The sequence below is a fragment of the Saimiri boliviensis genome, chromosome 5 (genome assembly GCF_048565385.1).
Source record: "Saimiri boliviensis isolate mSaiBol1 chromosome 5, mSaiBol1.pri, whole genome shotgun sequence".
Classification (NCBI taxonomy): domain Eukaryota; kingdom Metazoa; phylum Chordata; class Mammalia; order Primates; family Cebidae; genus Saimiri; species Saimiri boliviensis.
Genome location: NC_133453.1, coordinates 105,278,311 through 105,304,356, shown reverse-complemented (window position 1 = coordinate 105,304,356; position 26,046 = coordinate 105,278,311). Strand labels below are relative to the sequence as shown.

Sequence of the window (26,046 nt, the reverse complement as noted above, 5' to 3'; positions counted from 1 at the left end):
TTGGGAAGTGTGCATGTCGGGAGACAGCGTCCCTGCTTCCAGATGAGAAAAAAGAAAAACACGGGCGATTTAGATGATGTGCAATGATTCTATGTTTCTGTTGCTTAGGCTGGAACGTGGTGGCAGCCATGGCTCACTGCAGCCTTGACCTCCCAGGCTCAAGCGATTCTCCCACTAAAGCCTCCTGAGCAGCTGGGACCACAGGCACGTGCCATGACATCCAGCTAATTTTTTTCTCATAAATAGAAACAGGACCTCACTATATTGCCCAGACTGGTCTGTAATTCCTGAGCTCAAGCTATCCTTCCTCCTCAGCCTCCCAAAGTGCTGAGATTACAGGCATGAAGCACTCTACCCAGCCCAAATGTTTCTTGAACACCTGATCTCAGGTGATCTGCCCACCTCGGCCTCCAAAAGTGCTGGGATTACAGGCGTGGGCCACTGTTCACCACCCCATCTGTTTCTTTTATAGTGAAAATAACATTTTGTGAAAAGTACTGTGTGTTCTTTACAGGTTTAAGATTACATTATTAAATGCTGAGATCTCAGTTTTTAATATTATTGCAAATCTGGCTCTTTTTTTTGAGATGGAGTCTCTCTCTGTCTCCCAGGCTGGAGTGCAGTGACGCAATTTTGGCTCACTGCAACCTCCACCTCCGAGGTTCAAGCGATTCTCCTGCCTCAGCCCCCCGAGTAGCTGGGACTACAGGCATGTGCCACCATACCTGACGAATGTTTTGTATTTTTAGTAGAGATAGGGTTTCATCGTGTTAGCCAGGATGGTCTTGATCTTCTGACCTCATCATGTGCCCACCTTAGCCTCCCAAAGTGTTGGGATTACAGGCATGAGCCACTGCGACCAGCCTATGTATTTTTTTTTTCATATTTTCAGAAATCTCTTTGTTTCTCTCTATATATAAAGCATTGTTGCTTGGTGTTCTCTCTGATAATTCCAATGTCTGTGTCTGCAGAGTCTATCTGTTGTTTCTGCTGGGTCTCAGAGTGTATTGTTTCCTTGCAGTGTTCAGGAGTTTTTTAAACTGGAGATCTCATTTTCTTTTCTTTCTTTCTTTTTTCTTTTTCTTTTTTTTTTTTAGAGATGAGGGTCTCTCCCTATATTGCCCAGGCTGGTCTCGAACTCCTGGCCTCAAGTGCCAGGATTCCAGGCATGAGCTACTACTCCCAGCCGAGATGTTACTTTTCCTTGGAACTTAATCAACACAAAATCCTGAGGCCTGGTGGGTTGTGTTCCCCTGGGGCAGATTCTCAATCAGGCACACTTCTGGCCCCAAGGACACATTTCAACATCCTGAGACATTTCTGGGTGTCACATCTGTGTATGCACACACATGTATGTCCCTGCACACTCTACGGGCACCTCGGGGATAGAGACCAGGGATGCTGCTCACATCCTGCAAGGAGACTGACCTGCCAGCGTCACCAGGGCAGGTTCCAGGCAGGGTCTGCCTGTGGCTCTGCCAGCCACCTAGACTCTGCCACCCGGGGCCACTCTACCTTCTCCCCTCTTGGTCTCCAGGGCCACACTGTAGCCTGATTTCAAGCTGTAACTTGGAGGACCTATTTTTCTTCACCTTGCATGGAACCCCAAAGCTGAGAGGCAGTGGTTCCAGAGGTGCCAGCTCATCTCACATTTCTGCTTTAGCTACAGGGTCCAGCTCTATGTGGGTGGTCTCCTGATGAAGTCACCCTGGGACAGACACTTCTGTCTCCTGCTTCCAGTCCTGTAAAGTTGCTGGGAAACCCCAGGGCATGGGAGACACCCTCAAAAGCAGACATGGGAAGGCCCTGGTGGGCAGACCCCAGCCTCCTAACGGGGACAGGGGGTTCTCCTGGTCTGTCACTGGCCCACCCACTGAGCTGCAGTCCACCTGGTGCTGGGGCTGTGGGGCACAGGCCTTCAGGACCTGCTTCCTTTCCTGCCAGGAGGTCCAGTCTTGGTGTCTTTATGTCTCCAGGAAAGCCCACCCCCATCCTCAGGAGAGGAAGGCAGCTGCATGCTGGGCTGGCTTGGGCCTGTTCTGGGACACGCCTGCAGACCAGGTGCAGATGGGGACGTGGCTCTGGGGGGTTGCAGTGGGCAGGTGAGTGTGGAGCTGGATTCCAGAAAGGAACTGATCACTGCCTGCCAGGATCCCTCCTCTGAGACGAGGTGACTTGTGGGACTGTGTTACAAAGTGCCCTGGGCATGAGGGGTCCCTGCACCCCCCACACACTGACCCCTCATTGGGGTCCCTGGGGCCAACATACACTGACCCCGCACTGAGGTCCCTGCACCCCTCACACACTGACCCTGCATTGGGGTCCCTGGGGCCCACACATACTGATCCCCCATTGGGGTCCCTGCACCCCCCACAAACAGACCTTGCATTGGGGTCCCTGGGGCCCACAACACTGACCCCACATTGGGGTCCCTGCACCCCCAACACACTGACCCTGCACTGGGGTCCCTGCACCCCCGACATACTGACTCTGCATTGGGCTCCCTGTGTCCCCTCCATACTGACCCCTCATTGGGGTACCTGCACCCCACAAACACTGACCCTGCACTGGGGTCCCTGTACCCCCCACACACTGAACCCACATTGGGGTTGCTTCACCCCCCACACACTGACCCCACATTGGGGTCCCTGGGGCTCACACACACTGACCTCGCACTGGGGTTCCTGTACCCCCCACACACTGACCCCACATTGGGGTCACTTCACCCCCCACACACTGACCCCGCATCAGGGACCCTGGACTGCAGAACCCATCCGTGATGTTGCCGTGCTCTGGCTTTGGTGGCACTCAGTACCTCCAGGCCAGGCTGGGCAGGGGCCCCCCAGCAGTACCTACCCCAGCACACCAGGAGTGGGCCTGGGCCGGGGGCAGGGAGTGACACCCAAGGGGACCTGCCCCAGCCTCCTCCTATACCCTGGGGGTTCTCATGGTCCTTGGCTCAGGGAAGTGGCTTCTCCTGAAACCTGGGGTCAGGCTGGGCATGGGGTAAAAAGGGGGGGGTGAGCAGGACCCCAGACCTTAGGAATCCTGAATGTTGTGTGGGAGGGGGGACAACAGGCTCTGCCTATGACGTGCCTGGGAGCTGTCTGGGGGCGCAGAGTGACCCCCTTCCTGGGGACAGGCCCTCCTGGGGAGACAGGCGCACAGGTTGTTGTGTGGGACTCAACGTGGGGCAGCGTCCTGGCCAGGATGAGGAAGGCCAGGACAGGGTGGGGGGGTCTGCGGGAGGCACGCGCAGGCCAGGCTCCCCTATCTGCTGCAGCCAGACTCCCTCAGCCTTGGCCGGGACCGGAAGTGCGACCGCCATCCCTGCCAGGCTAGCAGGGCCACCCCCACCCCCTCTATCTGCTCCCATCCAAGCGACAGCCACCCTGTCCTGGTGCCCTGGGGAGGGGAAAGCTGGCCTTGAACCCGCATCGCAGCCGCCCGCGCCCTCTGCTGGCCGTTGTCGGAGGTGCAGCCCGGCGTGAGCGGCGCCTTTCCCTGGAGACAGGACCCACGGCAGCACCGCTGGAAACCGCTGGAAACCTCTGGGGAGGCCAGAGATCTGCTAACTCGTGGAGGGATCCCCGCCCCCTCCCCGCCCCGTGTCCACTGACAGCGGTGCAGTAGCTGCAGGCCATGCGGACTCAAGAGAGCCCCGGCCCATGTCAGCACCAGGGGCCAAAACCGAGCCCAGGGCGGGCCTGGGGAGCCCGACGGCAAGGTGGGCAGGAAGGCGCCCACTCAGGGACTGCGCCTGGGCCCGCTAGGGTCTCCAGACAGAGAGGATGAGTGCGAGGGGCGCCTGCTCTCGCAGGGCTGAGTGCCAGGCTGGCCCTGGGGGCCCGCTGGCCTCACACGGGCAGCATGAAGGTGGAGTCCAGAGCCCCCCTCGTCCTGCTGGCTCAGGGCGGGGCCTCAACAGCTGCTTAATGAGCAGAACTCCTCCTGCTCCAGCTGCGTGATGCGCTCACTCTTCTCGGCCACCTCCTGGGTGAGGAGTCGGTTCTGCTCCTTCGGCATGAGGACGGTCTGCCGCTGCCAGCCGGGGGGAGGTGGGCGTCAGGGCAGGGCAGGGCAGGGAGGGCCCTGAGGAGGAGTGGGCAGGGCCCGGCTGGCACAGGCCGCAGCCAGCAGCTCCCCCAGGCCCCGGGACACCTCCTGTACCTCGGGCAGTAGCCGCCCCAGTGGGCAGGGGCTCCCCGCGGCCCCGAAGTCGGCGCGGGCTCTGCTCTGGCCCAGGCTTGCTGGCGCTCCGGCACTCCTGCTGCTGCTGCTGGTACCAGCCGCCACCCCGCGCCATCATCTCCAAGCCCTGCAGCAGCACCTCCTCCTGCTCCAGCTCCTTCACCTGCTTCGGCAGGCCGCAGCCCACGCCGTCGGTGATGGTGAGCCTCAGACGTTCCCTTGGGCACCGGGCCACCGGGCATCCCCTGAGTCCGCCTCCAGGGCCTGCAGGCCGCTGCACCTGCGTCCGCGCTCGGGCTCGGTTCCAGCGCCGCGCTCTGGAGCTGCTCGGGCTCCGGCGGACAGGGCGCCGCCTGGACTGGGGACACAGCTGCTCCGGGCTGCGGGTCTGCGCTGCTGGGGCCCGCCTGAGAGCGCGCACGCCCAGGGGCTGGGGCTTCCTCTCCAGGACAGGCCGCGGCTAGTAGGGGGACACCGACACCAGGAGCTGCAGGGGCGGCGGAGGCAGCAGCGGCGACTGGTCTCCTGGGACGCCGTCAGCCTCAGCAGCCAGGTGCGCAGGCCGGCCACGAAGAGCTCGAAGATCAAGTCGCCGCTGGCCGGGGCCTCCTGGCGCAGGCCCTGGAGCCCCCCGCGGGACAGCGCGCGCGCGTCGGCATTCTGTCAGCGGGACTCGATCTCGCGCAGGTGCAGCAGCCGCGCCGCCGGTCGTCCAGGCTGTGGAATAGGGCGCGCTGGCTCTGCAGGAAGGCGCGGAGGCGAGGGGGCGGGCTCGGCGGGCGGCAGGCAGCCCCGCTCAGCCGTCATGGCTTGGGTCTCCTGTCCACCCGCTTTTGTTCCCTCGCGGCCCCACGGCGGGGCCGGCTCCGGGCGCTCCTGTGTTTATTTTTAATAGATAATAAAATAATAAAATGGATTGTGTTGCCCAGGCTGGTCTCGAATTCCTTGGCTCAAGGGATCCTCCCACCTTGCCCTCCAGATCGTTAGAATTACAGGTGTGAGCCGCTGCACTGGACAAAGGAATTTTATAGGCAGGACACTGTTGAGCCTTGCCATGGCATGATAATGTGGTTTCATTTTAATTTCTCCCCTTCAAATGTTTCTCTTTTTCAAAATTACTATTTTTGGCCAGGTGTGGTAGTGTAAGCCTCTAATTCCAACACTTTGAGAGGCTGAGGCAGGAGGATCCATTGAGCCCAACAGTTTGAGGTTAGGAAGCTATGATTTCACCACTGCACTCCAGCCTGGGCGACAGAGTGAGACCCTATCTCTATTTATTTTTAAACATGCATAATAATTGTACATAATTTACGTAATTGTACATCATTATAATTGTACATATTATGATGTTTCACTACATGTACCTCCAAATGTTTCTGAGTGTGGCTATGAAGTGTCGCTGTTCCCTGATAATCACCACACAGTGTTGATTTTTATGTGTCAATCCTTTTTCATGTTAATGTCAACTGAGAGGAAATGTTTGTAGATCATAAGCAGAAATACAGTTTCCCCCAGGAGCTCAGCTGAGGCTGAAAGGGAAGGATGGGGAGGGAAGAACACTCACGGGCTCTGGAAATGAGCCAGCCTGAGTGCAAATCCCAGCCCTGACATTCGACAGCCAAGGGCTCAAGTGAAAAAGGAGGCAGAATTCACACACACACACACACACACACACACACACAAGCAAGCATCTCTCAATAGGAACTCAGAGTGAATACTATGTGTGGATCCAATAGAATGTTACCTTTGGCTAAGCAAGGTGTCACATGCCTGTAACCCCAACATTTTGAGAGGCTAACAGGGGCAGATCATTTGAAGTGAGGAGTTTGAAACCCGCCTGGCCAAAATGGTGAAACCCCTTCTCTACTAAAAATATAAAAATTAGCCAGGCATGGTAGTGGGTGCCTGTAATCACAGCTGCTCGGGAGGCTGAGGCAGGAGAATCTCTTGAGCCTGGTAGTTGGAGGTTGCAATGAACAGAGATCATGCCATTACACTTCAGTCTGGGTGATAGAGTGAGACTCAATCTTAAAAAAAAGGAAGAAAAAGGAAAAGAATGTCACCTTGAAATCCTAATGACAGTGGAGAAACCTGGCATACACTACTGTGCCAGGTGATGAAGCTCATCAGCAGTGAGAAGTCATGTGGCTATTATGTGCTCTTGATGGAATGTGACAAGAAGGCCCTCACATCTGAGGTCTTTCTCCCTAAAACCCATCACTCTAGTCTGACCATGAGAAAGACACTGGACATATGCAATCAAGGGACAAGCTACAAAACACCTGACCAGACCTCCTCATGACTGTTCAGGGTACCAGAAACAAGAATACCTGGGAAACTGTCGCAGCCCAGAGGAGCCCGAAAAACAAAATGACTTCTTAGGATTACTGGACAGATGGATGGGTGGACTGATGGATGGATGGACTGATGGGTGGGTGGACAGATTGGTGAGTGGGAGGACAGATGGACAGCTGGACAGATGGATGGGTGGGAGGATGGGTGGGAGGACGGATGGATGGCTGGACAAATGGATTGGTGGGTGGGTAGGTGGGTGGGTGGATAGGCAGATGGCAGGTGGATGGGTGGGTAACTAGGTAGATAGGTGGGTGGGTGGATGGTTGGGTAGATGAGTAGATGGGTGGATGGGTGAATGGGTGGATGGATAGGTGGAGGAGTAGGTGGAATGATGGATGAGTGGATGCATGGTTGGGTGGATGGCTAGGTCAGATAGGTGAATGGATGGATGAATAAATGGACAGAAGGATGGATGGATGACTAAGTGGGTTGGTGGTTGGGTGGATGGATAGATGGCTGTGTGGCTGGATGTACACATGGATAGATGGATGGATAGATGGATAGATGAATGAATGGGTAAGTGGGTGGATGGATGGATAAATGAATGGCTGGGTAGATGGGTGAGTAGATGCATGAATTGGTAGATGAGTAGATGGGTGGATGGGTGAATGAGTGTATGGCTAGGTGGATGGGTGGATGGAAGAATGTATGAATGGATGCATGGTTGGGTGGATGGGTGGGTGGATGGGTCGGTGGATGGGTGGGTGGATGAGTGGGTAGATGGGTGGGTGGATGAGTGGGTAGATGGATGGATGGATGGATAGATGGATAGATGGATGGATGACTAGGTGGGTTGGTGCCTGGGTGGATGGATGGATGGATGGATGGATGGATGGATGGATGACTACATGGGTTGATGGCCGGGTGGGTGGATGGATGGATGGATAATGGATGGATGGGTAGGTGGATGGATGGATAGATAAATGAATGGCTGGATAGATGAATGTGTGGATGGACAGATGGACGATGGATGAATAGATGGGTGGAATGATGGGGGAGTGAATGTATGGATGGTGGATGGCTGAGTGGTTGGATGATTGCATTAATGGCTGGATGAATGTTGGATGCATGGATGGATGGATGGTGGATGGAGGGGTGGATGAATGAGAGGATAAGTGGATAGATGCCTGGGTGGATAGATCCAATGCATAGATGGATGAATAGTGTATGGATGGATGGATAGATGGATGGATGGATGAATGGATGGGTAGATAAGTGGATAGATGCCTGGGTGGATGAATGCTGACTAGATGGATAGATGGATGGAGGATGGGTGGATATAGACAGATAAGCTAGAAAGGTAGATATCAGATGAATATAGAGGCACACACTCATCTTTATAAATACATGCATATACACACATGTATTCCCATACATATCTTCCATACAAATATATGTGTTTTCAAGCATGTATTTCCTAGGACTTTCCTAAATTACAGTTTTCTGAGACATTCCAATCTGACCTGCCCCCTGCTTTGTCCCTTGTCCCTTCCTCTCTGCCCACAGATGTCCAGTCACTAAATTCTGCCAGTCCGGCTTCCACAAGGGTGGTCAGTTACTGACTTCTTTTTACCACCTCCACCCCCTTGACAGGCATTGTCTTGCTGGCATCCTTAGGTGTCAGGAGGGGTGTCAGACACCTGCTTTGGGTCTGGCACCTCTGTGTCCTCACCACAAGGCTGCCATCTTTCTGACATGTAAGCCTAAACCCCTAAGCTCTTGACATAATCTTGGGTTTCCCCCTGAGCACTGTGGACCCATGGGCTGGTGCTTCTCTGGGGTGGGGCCATTCTGAGCACTGCAGGGTACTGAGCAGCATCCCATCCCACTCCATGCCAGGAGCCTCCCCTCCAAGTTGTGACAACCACAGATGTCCCCAGACATTGCCCAGTGTCACCCAGTGGCCAGGATCAGCCCCATGTGAGGACCACTGGGTTGGCGGTTTCACCACAGAGAGTTGCAGCAGCAAGAAGACACCAGGAGGAGCCAGGTGTGGAGGCTCATGCCTGTAATCCCAGCACTTTGGGAGGCCAAGGTGGGTGAATCATGAGGTCAAGAGATCGAGATCATCCTGGCGGTGAAACCCCTGTATCTACTAAAAATACAAAAATTAGCTGGGCATAGTGGTGCGTGCCTGTAGTCCCAGTTACTCCAGAGGCTGAGGCAGGAGGTGGAGGTTGAACCCAGGAGGTGGAGGTTGCAGTGAGCAGAGATTGCGCCACTACATTCCAGCCTGGCCTGGCGACAGAGTGAGACTCCATCTCAAAAAAAAAAAAAAAAAAAAAAAAAAAGAAAAGAAAAGAAAAGAAAAAAAGACACCAGGAGGATCAGGAGGATGTGACCTGCATAGACTCACTGGATCCTCCCTGAGCATTTGGCTTTGGACTCTCTGCCTGGACAGAAACATTCCCAGATAGAGACCCAGTTACCTCTTCTGCCCCTCTGGCCTCACCTGCATGCCCCATGTTGCTTCTTCTGCTGGGAAAGCTAACCAACACTCTCAGGTCCTGGGCGGAAGGACAGAGAGCTTCCCGTGCATGATGTCTTCTGATGAGAATCACAGCTGCTGAGATGTAGCTGCAGGGGGGTAGGAAAGTTCCCTGGACCCAGGGGAGCTGTGAACAACAGCCAGCACCTGTGTTGGGGTTGGGATGCAGGTGGCCACTCCATAATGGCCACAGATGGGCAGCAAAGGGGAGACAGGCCTGGGCTGCTGAGTCACTGGGCCTTGTGCAATTCTCAAGAAGCTGTAACTCGAGGCAGCATCAGACCCACAGTGGAAGCCTGGAAGGTTGGGGACACTGTCTCAGCCTCCAGGAGCTCGGGGTTGGGAGGGCGCTGATTAATGCTTATGATTCCGAAATCCCTAACACATGGAGTAGCCTCTGTGACCTGCCATGCAACCCATGGACACCTTCATGATAGAGGTTTCACTTTAGCCAGGGCTTCTCCCCAGGCCCTGTGGACGTCGGGCCCAATCCTTCTCCGGGGTAGGGGCATCCTGGACACTGTGGGGTGCTGAGCCGTGTCCGTGGCCTCTGCCCACTCCATGCCAGGAGCACCCCCAGCCATGACCACCACAGATGTCCCCAGACATGGCCTAGTGACCCCTGAGTACAGAATCATCCTGGGTGAGACCCCTGGGGTTAGGGGATTCCACAGATCGCCAAGAGACTCTGCATCCCATGATCCTCTGCTCCACTGAGAGCCCAGGAGGCTGCACACATTGAAATCCACACCACAAGTGGGGAGGGAGGGAGGGGCAACACAGTCACTTCCGCCTGTTGCTCCGGCATCAACCCAGGCAGCTCTGCTGTGGCTTCTCCTGGGCATTAGTTGGCCTGTGTCACATTGTCAAAACAGGTGGCTGCTGTGTGGTGCCATCGAGTCCCTGCTAGTTCCCCTTGTCCTGATAGGGTCACCTGTTGCCCAAGGAAGCCCATCTACCTGGCAGGTGACCTGGAGGAGTAGCTTCCCCGAGGACCCTTAGGCTTGGCCTGTGAGTGTCCAAATCCACGACTCCTAAGCACCCCGGACACCCTCCAAGTGTGGGTTTTAACATCCTTGTGAGATTGAATGCCTGTGCCACAAATGTCACAAAGAGTATGGAAATAAAAGAATATTTATCTGAAAAAAAAAAAAAAAAAAACACTTTTTGTTTGTTTGGTTTTTTTTTTTTGGTCTGAGGATGATGGACATTTAGACACTGGTGCCAGGTTTGCATCTGACTGGCGCCATGCAGGAGTGGGTGGAGCAAAGACAGAGGTGGGCTGCAAGTGTCATGGGGCACCAGCTGGGGCCTAGGGTGGCTGGGGTGAGAGTGGGTGTTTGGCCACCGTGACCAGGAGGGGCCAGGTCAAGTCCAGGTGGTCAGAGCCAGGGGTTCCAGGAGGGGAGGGCAGTGCCATACCTCTCATAATGTCCAACATCATCAGGCGGGCATTACAGAAAGCAACCTCGGCCAGGGACACAGGTCTGCAGCGGGTGGGCAGGGTCAGCTTTGCTTCCATGTGGGCGGCATTGCCAGGCCCAGATCCTGGCTTTCCACCCCCGGACCTGCAAAGGCTGGGTGTGGTGCTGTCTATCACAGCATGGCCGCGGAGGCTGCCTGGGTCAGCTGAGGCTTGGGATCCAGGCAGCAGTGGAAGGTCGGGCTGCTCGAGGCTGGTATCTAACATTCTGCACTGGGACCTGTCCCTCCCGGGGAATGCGGGCCAGGTCTCCCACGCCATGGCTTCCGGCTTGTCAAACATCCTCAACGAGACAGAGCGCTGCAGGCCCTCACCTCATGCTTCCGCAACGCTGGAAGGGGGCTGTCTCTGAGGGGACGCTGACCAGATACATGGAGGGGCCGGCCAATCTCAGGGCCACAAACCCCCTTGGGCAGCAGGGGGTGTTGGCTCGTGCGGTGGGCCTGAGATACTAAGGCACGAAGCTCACCTAAGCCCCGTGGGGTGGGGCGGGGAGTACAGGCTCCGAGGGCTACATCCCTGGCCGGCAAAGTACACAGTGATCCAGCAATGGTGACTGCCCATCTTGGACTATTTGGCACAGGATGGAGGTACGGGGTGATCCGGAGTGTCCATAGCTCTTGCTGGAAGGGGAGCCATGCCCTGGTCGCCTCTATGAAGGCCTCTGGAAGAGGCCGGCACAGCAGCGCAGGCCCACGGGCCAATCGGGGGCCGGAGTCTGGGAGTCTGATGCCCGGCTGGGAGGGGCGTGCAATGATGCCAAGGTGCCTTGGTCGTCGCTGGCAGGCCCTCCTCTGCAGGGATCTCAAGGAAGCAGCAGGAACCAGGACAGGAGAGAGGGCGGAGAACCTGGGAGCTCCAGCAAGCTCGCGCAGGTGGCCTCGCACTTCAGGGGTGTCTGTGCAGGCTGGGGCGCCTGAGGGCCACGCGCATGAGGTTCTCGGTGATGTAGGCCACCAGCAGGCAGATGACCACCAGCGTGACGCAGATGGAGCCGCCCACAGCTGTCACGGCCACCATGCCGGCCGGCTGGGTGGTGAACTCCACGCACGCGGCTAGCTTGGCGGGCTGGGGTCTGGGGCTCCGGCGTGGGGGCGGCGGGCTAGGCGCGTAGCGGCAGCTGCTGCAGGCACAGGCGTGCACGTCGGACAGCAGGTAGTCGCTACAGGAGGCCCGAGCATCAAGCGATCGTACTGGAAGCCAGTGTAGGTGCCGTGCCAAGAGCAGTTGAGACCGAAGGCGCGCACTTGGCGCGCGGTGGCCAGGGCCAGGCCACTGCAGGAGGACGCCGTGGTTGCGCAGGACGCTGGCGCCGCTGGGGCAGTGCAGCGCGCAGCCCAGGGCCTGGCAGGAGAAGCCACACGGGGCTATGGAAGCACAGGCTCCCACCGCCCGCCTTGGGGCCCTAGGGCAGCACCTTGTAGAGGCACCAGGGTGTGTCGGCCGCCGGTTCCCAGCCCGGAGGCGTCCGGGCGGCGGCGCGAAGGCGGCCAGCAGCACCAACAGCAGGGCACGCATCCTGCTGCTGGGCCAGCGCGGCGGGGCCCCGGGGCCCGCCGCCACCTCCACGGTCCCCGCTGCCCGCTCCACGGGAACTGGGGAGCCCTGGTTTACACTGTCTGCCCTGTTGCAAACGTATTCTGTCGCTGAGTGTGAGTAGGGAGCAGATTCAAAATTTTTTCCAGCAGTGAACACAGGTCTCTCCTGCTCTGCATTCCGTGTATGGAGGTCAGATCATTCTCTGGGGTGAGGTTGTCCTGGGCACTGCAAGGTGCTGGGCAGCATCCCTGGCCCCCACCCACTCCATGCCAGAGGCACCCCCAGTCATGACAACCACAAGTGTTCCCAGACATCGCCCAGTGTCCCCTGGGGCAGGATCACCTGGTTGAGAACCACTGCTAGGTGACTGCTATCCTCATCGCAGCCCCGGAAAAGGATTGACATCAGGGTTAGACACAGCAGGAATGGAGGCTGTGGGTGGCTGGTGACCCTTCGGTGAAGAGAGGAGGGAGGGAGGGAGGGCTGATGCCTGGCTCTGGGCTCAGGGAGCAGGGATGATTTGACCAGGCTTCGGCTGGCTCATCTGGGGTGAGCACTTTTCTTCCCAGAGAACTCGGAGGTGCTTAGATATTGGTGGAGGTCTATTTTGGTTTTTTGTTTGTTTTTGGAGACAGGGTCTCACTCTGTCACTCAGGCTGGAGTGGAGTGGTGCGATCTTGGCTCACTGCAGCCTTGACCTCTCAGGCTCAAGCCACCTTCCTTCTCAGCCTCCTAAGTAGCTGTGAATACCACAGGTGCTCATCACCACGCCCAGCCAATTTTTGTATGTTTAGTAGAGATGGGTTCTCTCCATGTTGCCCAGGCTGCTCTTAAACTCCTGGGCTCAAATGATTCTTCCACCTCAGCCTCCCAAAGTGCTGGGATTATAGGCATGGACCACTGCGCCTGGCCCTTGTGGGAGGATTTGAATACCTGCACATGGAGGAATTAGAAACCACTTAAAGAGAAAATACAGAAAGTCTTGATCTAGCCTGGAGAAAACCAAGAAGTGGTTTTAGAATGGAGAAGGATGTTTACGTGGTATAGAGGCTGATGAAATGAGTTGTGATAGAATTAGCCCAGAAACTCATTTTTTCACTTTTTCTTTTTTAAGACAGGGTCTTGCTCTGTTGCCCCGGCTGGAGTGCAGTGGTGCGATCATAGCTCACTGCAGCCTTCACCTCGTGGGCTCAATTGATCCTCCTGCTTCAGCCTCCTGAGTAGCTGGGACTACAGGCATGTGCCACCACATCTGGCCATTTTTTGTATTTTGTATTGTTTTTGTAGAGTCAGGGAGTTGGGATTACATGCGGGAGTCACCACGCTCAACCCACATGATCATTTTAATAGATGTAGACAAAATTCCACGCTCTTCATGACAAAAACACTCAACAAATTACAGACAAAAGAAAATTTCCAGCCGGGCGCGGTGGCTCAAGCCTGTAATCCCAGCACTTTGGGAGGCCGAGGTGGGTGGATCACAAAGTCAAGAGATCGAGACCATCCTGGTCAACATTGTGAAACCCCGTCTCTACGAAAAATACAAAAAATTAGCTGGGCATGGTGGTGTGTGCCTGTAATCCCAGCTACTCAGGAGGCTGAGACAGGAGAATTACCTGAACCCAGGAGGCAGAGGTTGCGGTGAGCCAAGATCGCGCCATTGCACTCCAGCCTGGGTAACAAAAGTGAAACTCCGTCTAAAAAAAAAAAAAAAAAAAAAAAGAAAGAAAATTTCCTCCACGTGATTAAGTAAATCAAGAAAAACCCAGCAGCTACTACTGCACTCAACAGTAAGAGACTGGGTGCTTTTCCCCCAAGCCAAGAACAAGACAGGGAGCCGTGGCCCATGCCTGTAATCCCAGCACTTTGGGAGGCCAAGGAGGGAGGACAGCTTGATCCCAGGAGTTGAAGATCAACCTGGGAAAAATGGTGAGCTCCATCTGTACAAAAAAAAAAAAAAAATTAACCAGCCATGGTGGTGCTCGCCTGTAGTCCCAGCTCCTCAGGAGGCTGAGGCAGGAGGATAGCTGGAGCCTGGGAGTTGAAAGTTGTAGTGAGCCATGATTGCACCACTGCACTCCAGCCTGGGGCAAAAGAGCAAGACCCTGTCTCAAAAAATAAAAAATAAATCAGGGCCAGGATTAGTGGCTCATGCCTGTAATCCCAGCACCTTGGGAGCCCAAGGCAGGAGGATCACTTGAATCCAGAGTTCAAAGTCCTAGTTCTGCAAAAAATTAAAAAAAATAGCCAGGCACAGTGGTGCATGACTGTAGTCCCAGCTACTTGGGAGGCTGAGGTGGGAGGATCACTTGAGTCCAGGAATTCAAGGCTGCAGTGACCTGTGATCATACCACTGCACTCCAGTCTGGGTGACAGAGTGAAACCCTGTTTGAAAAAAAAAAAATTAAGGCTGGGAATAGTGGCTCAAGCCTATAATCCCAGTGCTTTGGGAGGCCGAGGTGGGTGGATCATTTGAGAGGTCAGGAATTTGAGACCAGCCTGGGCAACATGGTGAAACCCCATCTCTTCTAAATACACAAAAATCAGCTGGGCGTAGTGGCAGGCGCCTGTAGTCCCAGCTACTCAGGAGGCTGAGGCAAGAGAATTGCTTGAACCTGGGAGGCAGAGGTTGCAGGGAGCTGAGATCATGCCATTGCACTCCAGCCTGGGAGACACAGCCAGACCCTTGTCTCAAGAAAATAAATAAAGAACAGGGACGAGATAAGAGTGGCTGCTCTCGCTGCTTCCATTCATTATTGTTATCGCAAGTTCAAGCCAGGGTGACTGGGCTTGAAAATGAAATAAAAAGCATCCAGATTGAAGCCAGAGAAGAAAAGCCATTTCTGTATTTACAAACAGCCTGATGTGATGTAAAACGTTCCCAGGTACAATTTGTGCAGCAGAAACATGGTGCTTCACAGGCTGCTTAGAAACCTAGTGGGTCACTCCAGCACAAACTATTTCCCTAGGCTTAATGAGGGCACGAGAGGGTGGCCGGGGCCTGGTGACAGTGTTGTTTGTCCACTGGGAGAGTCTGGCTGAATTACAACTGGCCTTTATATCCTCATCAGCTCCCTGGGGACAGCCTGAAAGCTATCAGATTAAAAAGTCACACTGAGCCGGGCGCGGTGGCTCACGCCTATAATTCCAGCACTTTGGGAGGCCGAGGCGGGTGGATCACGAGGTCAAGAGATCGAGACCATCCTGGTCAACATGGTGAAACCCCGTCTCTACCAAAATGCAAAACATTAGCTGGGCGTGGTGGCGCGTGCCTGTAATCCCAGCTACTCAGGAGGCTGAGGCAGGAGAATTGCCTGAACCCAGGAGGCGGAGGTTGCGGTGAGCCGAGATCGCACCATTGCACTCCAGCCTGGGTAACAAGAGCGAAACTCCGTCTCAAAAAAAAAAAAAAAAAAAAAAAAAAAAAAAAAAATTAAGCCAGGTATGGTGGCTCACACCTGTAATCCCAACACCTTGGGAAGCTGAGGCAGGTGGATCACAAGGTCAGAAGTTTGAGACCAGCCTGGCCAATATGGTGAAACCTCATCTCTAGTAAAAATACAAAAGTGAGCTGGGTGTGGTGGCCCATGCCTGTAATTCCAGATACTGAGGAGGTTGAGGCAGGAGAATCACTTGAACCCAGGGTGTGGAGGTTGTAGTGAACCCGGATGACACCATTGCACTCCAGCCTAGACAACAGAATGAGCTCCCTCTGAAAAAGAAAAGAAAAGAAAAGGGAAAGGAAAGGAAAGGAAAAAGGAAAGGAGAGGAAAGAAACTGCAAATTAAAAGATTACATAGAGTGGAAATTTCAAGCACAGCTTGAAGTGCAGAGGCCAGGACGAGGTCTCTCTCTGTACCACCACTCCCGCAACGGCAATTAACATTCGGCCCTTCCTCTGCTCTCACTTCCTCTCTCCAGCTTTGCACGGGGATTTCACACAAATCCGACACATCGTATGACTTTGCCTGTAGACACCTGGGAACGTTGTCTAATCATTTGAAGCCTTCTGATTTCCCAACACAGAACCACCCAACCAAATTTACAATAATGTCTTTTTATCATCTTGCTATACATTATTATCATCAATAATTTCCTGTTACCAATATCCAGTCTGTGACCCACTGTCCATGATGATCTCAAAAATGTCCTTTTACAGCCTGACCTGGTGGCTCACATCTATAATCCCAGCCCTTTGGGAGGTGGAGGCAGGGGGACTGTTTCAGGACAGGAGTTTGAGAGCAGGCTAGGAAGCATAGCAAAACCTCATCTCTACAAAAACTACACAAAAAATTAGCTGGGCATGGTGGCACATGCCTGTAGTCCCAGCTATTTGGGAGGCTGAGGTGTGAGGATCGCTTGAGCTGGGGAGGTTGAGGCTGCAGTGATCCGTGATGGCACCACTGCACTCCAGCCTGAGTAACAGAGTGAGACCTGCTCTAAAATACATAAATACAATCATCAGCCAATGGACTTGGACAAAAAAATTTGCAAATTATGTATCTGATAAATCTGATAAATATATAAAGAATTCATTCAAGTAAACAACAATAAAACACCCAGTTTTAAAAAGGGCAAAAGAGGAAAAAACATATTGCTTCAGGCCGGGCACAGTGACTCACACCTGTAATCCTAGCACTTTGGGAGGCTGGGGCAAGCAGATCGCCTGAGGTCAGGAGTTGGAGACCAGCCTGGCCAACATGGTGAAACTCTGTCTCTACTAAAAACACAGACATTAGCCAGGTGTGGTGGTGGGTGCCTGTAAATTTCAGCTACTTGGTGGGGGTTGCTGAGGCAAGATAATCACTTGAACTCAGGAGGCAGAGGTTACAGATAACTGAGATTGCAGGCAAGACATGGTGGCTCATGCCTATAATCCCAGCACTTTGGGAGGCTGAAGTGGGAGGATCACTTGAGCGCAGGAGTTGGAGGCCAGCCTGGGCAACATAGTGAGACCCAAATATCTTTAAAAAAATAAAAATTAGCTGGCTGTAGTGGCTCACACCTATGGTCCCAGCTACCTGGGAGGCTGAGGTGGGAGGATTGCTTGAGCCCAGGTGGTCAAGGCTGCAGTGACCCACGATGGCACCACTGCACTCCAGCCCGACAGAGCAAGACCCTATCTTAAAAATAAATAATTTAAAGACCAGGTGAAGTGGCTCATGCCTGTAATCCAGGCACTTTGGAAAGCCAAGGAGGACAGATTGCCTGAGCTCAGGAGTTCAAAACCACCCTGGGCAACATAGCAAAACCCCATCTCTATTAAAAATACAAAAAATTAGTTGGGCATGGTGGTGGGCCTGAGACCAGCCTGGCCAACATAGTAAAACACTGTCTCTACTAAAAACACAAAAATCAGCTGGGCATGGTGTTACCCGCCTGTAATCCCAGCTACTCAGGAGGCTGAGGCAGGAGAATCACTTGAACCCAGGAGGTGGAGGTTGCAGTGAGCAGGGATTGTACCATTGCACTCCAGCCTGGTTGACAGAGTAAGTCTCTGTCTCCAAAAAAAAAAAAAAAAAAAGAGAAAGAAATTAAATTTAAAAAGGTAAAAATTAGCTCAGGACCCCCAATTTACAATGTGCCCCATATCACTGTGTATATTTATGTGAGTGTGCATCCACAGGAAAATTCCAGCAAGTTTCAGAGGTCTCAGAGGTTAGACACTGAGAGTGACCATGACAAAGTTCTAAGCAGCACCTGCGTGACACTTAGTCATCTCATGCCCTTCACTCAGCTCTGTCACATCAACAATCGGATTCAGCACTCATGGCAACTCCACAATACATGCTTGCACTCTACTACAAAGGAGGAAGCAAAACTTACGAAAACCAAGGAACTCACAATCAGAACTAGTGGGCAGCCAGGCATGGGGGCTCACACGGGCTCATGCCTGTCATCCCAGCACTTCAGGAGTTTGAAGGCGGGTAGATTGCCTGAGGTCAGGAGTTTGAGACCAGCCTGACCAACATGGTGAAACCCAGTCTCTACTAAAAATACAAAAACGCCATGCATGGTGGTGCGTGCCTGTAATCTCAGCTACTCAGGAGACTGAGGCAGGAGAATTGCCTGAACCTGGGAGGCAGAGATTGCAGTGAACCAAGATCGCACCATTGCACTCCAGACTGGGCAACAAGATGAAACTCCATTTCAAAAAATAAATAAATGATTTTTAAAAAACACAAAAAATTAGCCAGGTGTAGTGCTGCAAGCATGTAGTCCCATCTACCTGGGAGACTGAGGGGGGAGAATCACTTGAACCCGGGGGTGCGGGGGTCAGCGGGGAAGGCTGCAGTGAGCTGAAATTGTGCTGCTACACTCCAGTCTTGGTGACAGAGTGAGACTTTGTCTAAAAAAAAAAGAAAAAAAAAAAAAAAAAAAAAAAAAAAGAAACCAAGCAGGTGGCCCAGTGCAGGGGCTCACACCTGCAATCCCAGCACTTTGAAAGGCTGAGGTCGGAGAATCACTTGAGTCCAGGAGTTTCAGACCAGCCTGGGCAACATAGTGGGATCTCATCTCTACTAAAAAAAAATAGCCAGGTGCAGTGATATGCACCTGCAGTTCTAGCTACTCAGGGGTTGAGGTAAGAGGATTGCTTGAGCCCCAGAGGTCCAGGCTGCAGTGAGCCATGATCACACCCCTGCACTCCAGCCTGGGTTACAGAGCAAGACCTTGTCTCCAAAAAAAGGAAAAGACTGGGCAAATATAGACCCCAATTCTTTCATCTGCCCTCATGAGCAGTTCCCACCCGCCCCACGTGGTTAACTGTGGTTAATTGCGGGGAACGAGATTTGAGGATAAAGCTTTCCCTATTCTCACTCCTGTGGTATGAGACTTCATTACAAATGTATTCTCAGGGTGAAAATCAATTCTTGAAAAGGTGAAGACAGCGGGCAGTGGGGCGGGCACGTGGCCCAGCAGCAGCACGATGAGTGGGGCCCGCGTGGTGCCAGGGGCCGCGGGCTATGGGCGAGGCCCGGGGTCTGCGGGTAAACGCGCTGCCCCCGCTGCCCAAGAGACTGGGCAAGCTGCTGCACTTGGCATCGGGCGGCGGCGTGATCAGGGGCTGGCGGCACCTGGAGCGGCTGTAGGCGCAGAAGTCGCGTATCCAGGACGAGCTGGGCCTCGGGGACGCCGGGGGCGGCAGCACTGCCAGCCAAGCCTCCCAACCTGGACGCCGCGCTCGCGCTGCTCCGCGAGGAGATGGTTGGTCTCCGCCAGCTGGACATGTCCTTGCTCTGCCAACTGTGCAGCGTTTACGAGTCGATTCAGGAGTACGAGCAGATGTGCCAGGCAGCCTCCAGCCCAGACTGCACTTACGCTCTGGAGAATGGCTTCTTTGATGAAGAGGAAGACTATTTCCAGCAGCAGAACTCCCTGCGTGGTAGGAGGGACCGAGGGCCTCCTTGGGACTTGTCACTGCCTGCCTCCTCCCTCTCCAGCACTGACTGGATTCTGGAGTCCATCTAGAGGGTCTTGGGAGGGATGTGACTGTTGAGACGCCCTTCCTATCGGACACGCTGTCAGCGTTTGCTGCTTCTCTTGCAAGAAAGCACCTCCATTGCGGATGGTCATCGGGCACAGGGGATGGGCACTACTAGCTTCATTCGTAGGCAGGGAGTTCTCTGCGGACACATGGTGGCAATCCAGTTTGATGGCTGCAATTCCTGTTTAGGTGACCAAGAGGTCCTCATCAGTATCCTCCACACCTTTAATTGAGATATACCTGCTGGGGATTCATAATGAGAATATTAACAAGCAGATCTCAGCGGAAGGCCTTAGTGGGTGTTTGGTATGAGGTGGCTTGTAGCCAGCCACTTTCTTACAGATGGCAGAGCATTCAAACTCCCTTCGTGTTAACGTTCCTGCTTCCAGTTTGGGATGTATTAAAACCACCATTTCACTGCTCCCTTCCTCTATATGGTCTGCAGCTTTTCTTGCTGTTTAATGAGCATTTAAGCCTCCTGGTTCAGCTTTATCTGTTTGTAAGCTGCACTACTAACTGCCCAGTGATTCGGTGAAAGCTTTTTTATGAAAAAAGTTAACATTTCTAGTCATCCCAATCAACTGGCTTTTCTCAAACAAAAATTTGTGTCATTCTTTGTCTATCAGTTACAGAGGAAGGAAGATAATATGAAGACATGTTGAAGAGTGAAAAAAAATAACCGTGGCAAGCCTGTGTTCTGTATCGCTCACTGTAAGATGGCTAATGTTTCCATTTTTAAGATTCTGAATGTGAACTAGTGTGCTAGAAAGCAAACCACCCTCCACACAAACTAGTAGTTACCTTAAGCCTTAATATATTTATTAAAATGCTTTATGAGAACATTAAAAAAAGAAAAGGTGAAAACAAATGGTATTCTTTTTATGCATAAAGTCCAGAAAAAAGAACATAAACAGATACACAACATATCTGTGGTATTGAAAGTTCAGAGGTATAGGCCGGGCACAGTGGCTCACACCTGTAATTTCTAGCACTTTAGGAGGCTGAGGTGGGAAGATCACTTGAGGCCAGGAGTTCAAGACTAGCCTGGACAACACAGTAAGACACAATCTCTAGAAAGAATAAAAATTAAACAACTCACCTGGTGAGGTGGCTCAAGCCTGTAATCTCAGCACTTTGGGAGGCCGAGGCAGGTGGATCACGAGGTCAATAGATCGAGACCATCCTGGTCAACACGGTGAAATCCCGTCTCTACTAAAAATCCAAAAAAATTAGCTTGGCATGGTGGTGTGTGTCTGTAATCCCAGCTACTCAGGAGGCTGAGGCAGGAGAATTGCCTGAACCCAGGAGGCGGAGGTTGCGGTGAGCCGAGATCGTGCCATTGCACTCCAGCCTGGGCAACAAGAGCGAAACTCCGTCTCAAAAAAAAAAAAAAAAAAAAAAATAGAACCAGGGAAGGTTTGCTTGACTCCAAAGCTGTGTTCTTTTCATCCGTACATCTGACTTCTGTCATCATTTTCTGAGGTGCAAGAAATGGAAACTAATCTAACTTCCAGCTCACATCAAGCTGGAAAAAGTCCAGTTTCTAGAAGCATCTCTCAAAATGGAAAGTGTAAGTTTCTAGCACACAGTTCCACCAAGGGCCGATGATGAAGAGGGAGAAGAGGGTAAGCGGGTGCCCCGCGCTTAGCTGGAAAAAGCCAGTGTCACCTGTCTCTGCCATTTGCTTGTGGGATGGGTGCCCAGGGTTGGGGCAGAAAGGGTATATGTGCTTCTCCTGTAGTCCCTAAAATCCATGGGGCACAAGTAGGGAAACCCCAGATTGGGTAACTCCTCAAATCAGCTTGACTGCTATCTGACCACCCTGGAGTTATCAGGGAATGTGTTTCCCTCGCCATGTGGACTCAGTCCTGCCATGGCAGGGCTGAAGCTGACTGCAGATACACTGCAATATACATGTCCATCCCCCCTTCTCTATGACGAGCTCCCCAGGGACAAGACTGGACACATTTTTTTTTTGTTCCCTGCCCCCACTGTTTGACAGCAGGAAAAGAGGCAGCTGCAGAAACTGTAACAGAACAATGCAGTCCCCATATGTGAGATTTTTATTGAGAAAAAGAAAGGCAGTGAGCCGGGTGCGGTGGCTCACGCCTGTAATCCCAGCACTTTGGGAGGCCGAGGTGGGTGGATCACGAGATCGAGACCATCCTGGTCAACATGGTGAAACCCCCGTCTCTACTAAAAATACAAAAAATTAGCTGGGCATGGTGGTGCGTGCCTGTAATCCCAGCTACTCAGGAGGCTGAGGCAGGAGAATTGCGTGAACCCAGGAGGCGGAGGTTGTGGTGAGCCGAGACCGTGCCATTGCACTCCAGCCTGGGTAACAAGAGCGAAACTCTGTCTCAAAAAAAAAAAAAGAAAGGCAGTGAAGGCCTGGCATGGTGGCTCACACCTGTAATCCCAAGCACACTGGGATCCTGGGGCAGGAGGATCACTTGAGCCAGGAGTTAGAAGTTCGAGACCAGCCTGAACAACATAGCGAGATCCTGTCTCTACAAAAAAGAAAAAAGAAAATTAGCCAGGTGTGGTGGTGTGAGCCTGCAGTCCCAGCTACTCATGAGGCTGATGCAGGAGGCTCACTTAGAGGCTGAGGTTGCAGTGAGTTATGATTGCATCACTGCAATCCAGCCTGGACCACTGAGTAAGGTCCTGTCTCAGAAAGAAGAAAAGAAAAGGAGAAAAGAAGGGAGAAGAGGGAAGGGGAAGAGAGGGGAGGAGAGGAAAGGGAAGAGGAAGGGAAGAAAAGGGAGGGGAGGGGAGAGGCGGGGAGGAGAAGAGAAGGCAGTGGAATCTGAGATGATCCTTAGTGCTCCTTTCAGAGTCTGCAAGCAGCACTTTGGAGGCACCCTAGGGAAGAAAGTCTGCTAGGTTCTGGAAAAAAAGCATGAGGAGCTGGGCACCATGCCTCACACCTGTAATCCCAACACTTTGGGAGGCTGAGGTGGGCAGATCACCTGAGGTCAGCAGTTCAAGGCCAGCCTGGCCCACATGGTGAAACTCTGTCTCTACTAAAAATACAAATATTAGCTGGGTCTGGTGGTGGGCACCTGTAATCACAGCTACTCGGGAAACTGAGGAGGGAGAATAGCTTGAACTCAAGAGGTGGAGGTTGTAGTGAGTCGAGACAGTGCCATTGCACTCTAGCCTGGGAGACAGAGCAAGACTGTCTCAAAACAGCAACAGCAGAGAAAGAAGCCCTCGGGACTGAGCTCCGGGCCGCCTCCTCTGCAGGCTCCGGGTCCCCTCTACTCATCCCTGCATGCTTTCAGACAAACACAGCCCCTCCTTCAGGGCGGAGGGGAGAAGCAGCAGCAGACAGGAATGGGCTGTGCAGGAGCAGCAGGTGCTGCAGCCCCTCCCGAGCCTGTGGGGAAATGCTGCAGATCTTCGGCCTCGCACAGACAGATGAAGGGACAGACTGGTGAACAGACAGACAGATAGGCAGCAGGGATCCTGGGCCAGGTCCTGGAGCACGAGCCACTGTGCAATCGTCAGAGCAGGTGCTACCTTCCATGGCATTCTGGGAATCTAAGTCAGTCTCATATGCTGGATGGCAAGCCAGAAGCAGATGCCAATCTCGGGCTGGGCAGAAGGCCACGTGGTCCTGTGCACCACCCTCCCTTTGCCTTCAATCAGAATTGCCTTTTATAGGCAGGTTGATAGTTAACAGCTGGATGGTGGGGGTCAAAGGACTAGAGGGGGAAGCACCAGAAACTCCAGGTGCAAGAGGACAGACGAGATGAGGGCTGGGTTCAAAACCCGGGGCTCTGGGGCAGGTGCTCATTTCAGGGAAGTGGAGAGGCGGGGCGGGGGCCAGGGGCTTTGCAAAGGTGGAAGGGGGGCCTGGATCAGGCATTATGGAAAGTACTTCCATAAGGAGCGTTTGCGGCTCACTCTGCTCCACAAGGAGGATGCACTGCCCGCCCTGCTCTTCCTCTCTCCTTTCTCTCTCCTTCCTTCCTTCCTTGCTCTTTCTTTCTTTCTCTTCCTTTTTCCTTCCTTTCCATTCTTTCTTTCCTTCCTTCTTTCTCTGCCCAGTCTTCTTTCTTTTTCCTTTCTTTCTTTCTCTGCCCACACATTTCTCTTTTTTCTTCCTTCTTTTCTTACTCTCTTTCATTCTTTGCCTCTTTTTCTTTTTCTTTCTTTTTCTTCTTTCCTCTCTCTCTTTCTTTCTTTCTTCCTTCCTTTCTCCTTTTTTTCCCTCCCTACCTCCTTTTTTCTTTCCTTCCTCTCTCTTTCTTTCTCTCTCTCTTTTTTTTAGACGGAGTTTCACTCTCTCTACCCAGGCTGGAGCACAATGGCACAATCTCAGCTCACTGAAACCTCCACCTCCCTGGTTCAAGTGATTCTCCTACCTCAGCCTCCAAGTAGCTGGGATTGCAGGTGCATGTGCCACTGTGCCTGGCTAATTTTTGTATTTTTAGTAAAGATGAGGTTTCACCATGTTGGCTAGGCTGGTCTTGAACTCCAAACCTCAGGTGATCTGCTGCCTCAGCCTCCCAAAGTTCTAGGATGACAGGTGTGAACCACAGCACCTGGCCTCTTTCTTTCTTTTAAGAAACAAGGTCGCTGGGCGCAGTGGCTCAAGCCTGTAATCCCAGCACTTTGGGTGGCCGAGGCGGGTGGATCACGAGGTCGAGAGATCAACACCATCCTGGTCAACATGGTGAAACCCCATCTCTACGAAAAATACAAAAAACTAGCTGGGCATGGTGGCGCATGCCTGTAATCCCAGCTACTTAGGAGGCTGAGGCAGGAGACTTGCCTGAGCCCAGGAGGCGGAGGTTGCAGTGAGCCGAGATCGCGCCATTGCACTCCAGCCTGGGTAACAAGAGCGAAACTCTGTCTCAAAAAAAAAAAAAGAAAGGCAGTGAAGGCCTGGCATGGTGGCTCACACCTGTAATCCCAAGCACACTGGGATCCTGGGGCAGGAGGATCACTTGAGCCAGGAGTTAGAAGTTCGAGACCAGCCTGAACAACATAGCGAGATCCTGTCTCTACAAAAAAGAAAAAAGAAAATTAGCCAGGTGTGGTGGTGTGAGCCTGCAGTCCCAGCTACTCATGAGGCTGATGCAGGAGGCTCACTTAGAGGCTGAGGTTGCAGTGAGTTATGATTGCATCACTGCAATCCAGCCTGGACCACTGAGTAAGGTCCTGTCTCAGAAAGAAGAAAAGAAAAGGAGAAAAGAAGGGAGAAGAGGGAAGGGGAAGAGAGGGGAGGAGAGGAAAGGGAAGAGGAAGGGAAGAAAAGGGAGGGGAGGGGAGAGGCGGGGAGGAGAAGAGAAGGCAGTGGAATCTGAGATGATCCTTAGTGCTCCTTTCAGAGTCTGCAAGCAGCACTTTGGAGGCACCCTAGGGAAGAAAGTCTGCTAGGTTCTGGAAAAAAAGCATGAGGAGCTGGGCACCATGCCTCACACCTGTAATCCCAACACTTTGGGAGGCTGAGGTGGGCAGATCACCTGAGGTCAGCAGTTCAAGGCCAGCCTGGCCCACATGGTGAAACTCTGTCTCTACTAAAAATACAAATATTAGCTGGGTCTGGTGGTGGGCACCTGTAATCACAGCTACTCGGGAAACTGAGGAGGGAGAATAGCTTGAACTCAAGAGGTGGAGGTTGTAGTGAGTCGAGACAGTGCCATTGCACTCTAGCCTGGGAGACAGAGCAAGACTGTCTCAAAACAGCAACAGCAGAGAAAGAAGCCCTCGGGACTGAGCTCCGGGCCGCCTCCTCTGCAGGCTCCGGGTCCCCTCTACTCATCCCTGCATGCTTTCAGACAAACACAGCCCCTCCTTCAGGGCGGAGGGGAGAAGCAGCAGCAGACAGGAATGGGCTGTGCAGGAGCAGCAGGTGCTGCAGCCCCTCCCGAGCCTGTGGGGAAATGCTGCAGATCTTCGGCCTCGCACAGACAGATGAAGGGACAGACTGGTGAACAGACAGACAGATAGGCAGCAGGGATCCTGGGCCAGGTCCTGGAGCACGAGCCACTGTGCAATCGTCAGAGCAGGTGCTACCTTCCATGGCATTCTGGGAATCTAAGTCAGTCTCATATGCTGGATGGCAAGCCAGAAGCAGATGCCAATCTCGGGCTGGGCAGAAGGCCACGTGGTCCTGTGCACCACCCTCCCTTTGCCTTCAATCAGAATTGCCTTTTATAGGCAGGTTGATAGTTAACAGCTGGATGGTGGGGGTCAAAGGACTAGAGGGGGAAGCACCAGAAACTCCAGGTGCAAGAGGACAGACGAGATGAGGGCTGGGTTCAAAACCCGGGGCTCTGGGGCAGGTGCTCATTTCAGGGAAGTGGAGAGGCGGGGCGGGGGCCAGGGGCTTTGCAAAGGTGGAAGGGGGGCCTGGATCAGGCATTATGGAAAGTACTTCCATAAGGAGCGTTTGCGGCTCACTCTGCTCCACAAGGAGGATGCACTGCCCGCCCTGCTCTTCCTCTCTCCTTTCTCTCTCCTTCCTTCCTTCCTTGCTCTTTCTTTCTT

General features: G+C 53.2%; 3 pseudogenes; 1 reads left to right on the top strand and 2 right to left on the bottom strand.

Moving 5' to 3' along the window:
* Positions 1-21: 21 nt before the first annotated feature.
* On the bottom strand, positions 22-4,998 carry LOC141584698 (suppressor APC domain-containing protein 2 pseudogene; annotated as a pseudogene).
* A 6,407-nt stretch (positions 4,999-11,405) lies between these two features.
* Positions 11,406-12,461, bottom strand: LOC141584697 (fibronectin type III domain-containing protein 10-like; annotated as a pseudogene).
* A 6,523-nt stretch (positions 12,462-18,984) lies between these two features.
* LOC141584469 (protein FAM89A pseudogene) lies at positions 18,985-19,526 on the top strand (annotated as a pseudogene).
* The last annotated feature ends 6,520 nt before the right edge of the window (positions 19,527-26,046 follow it).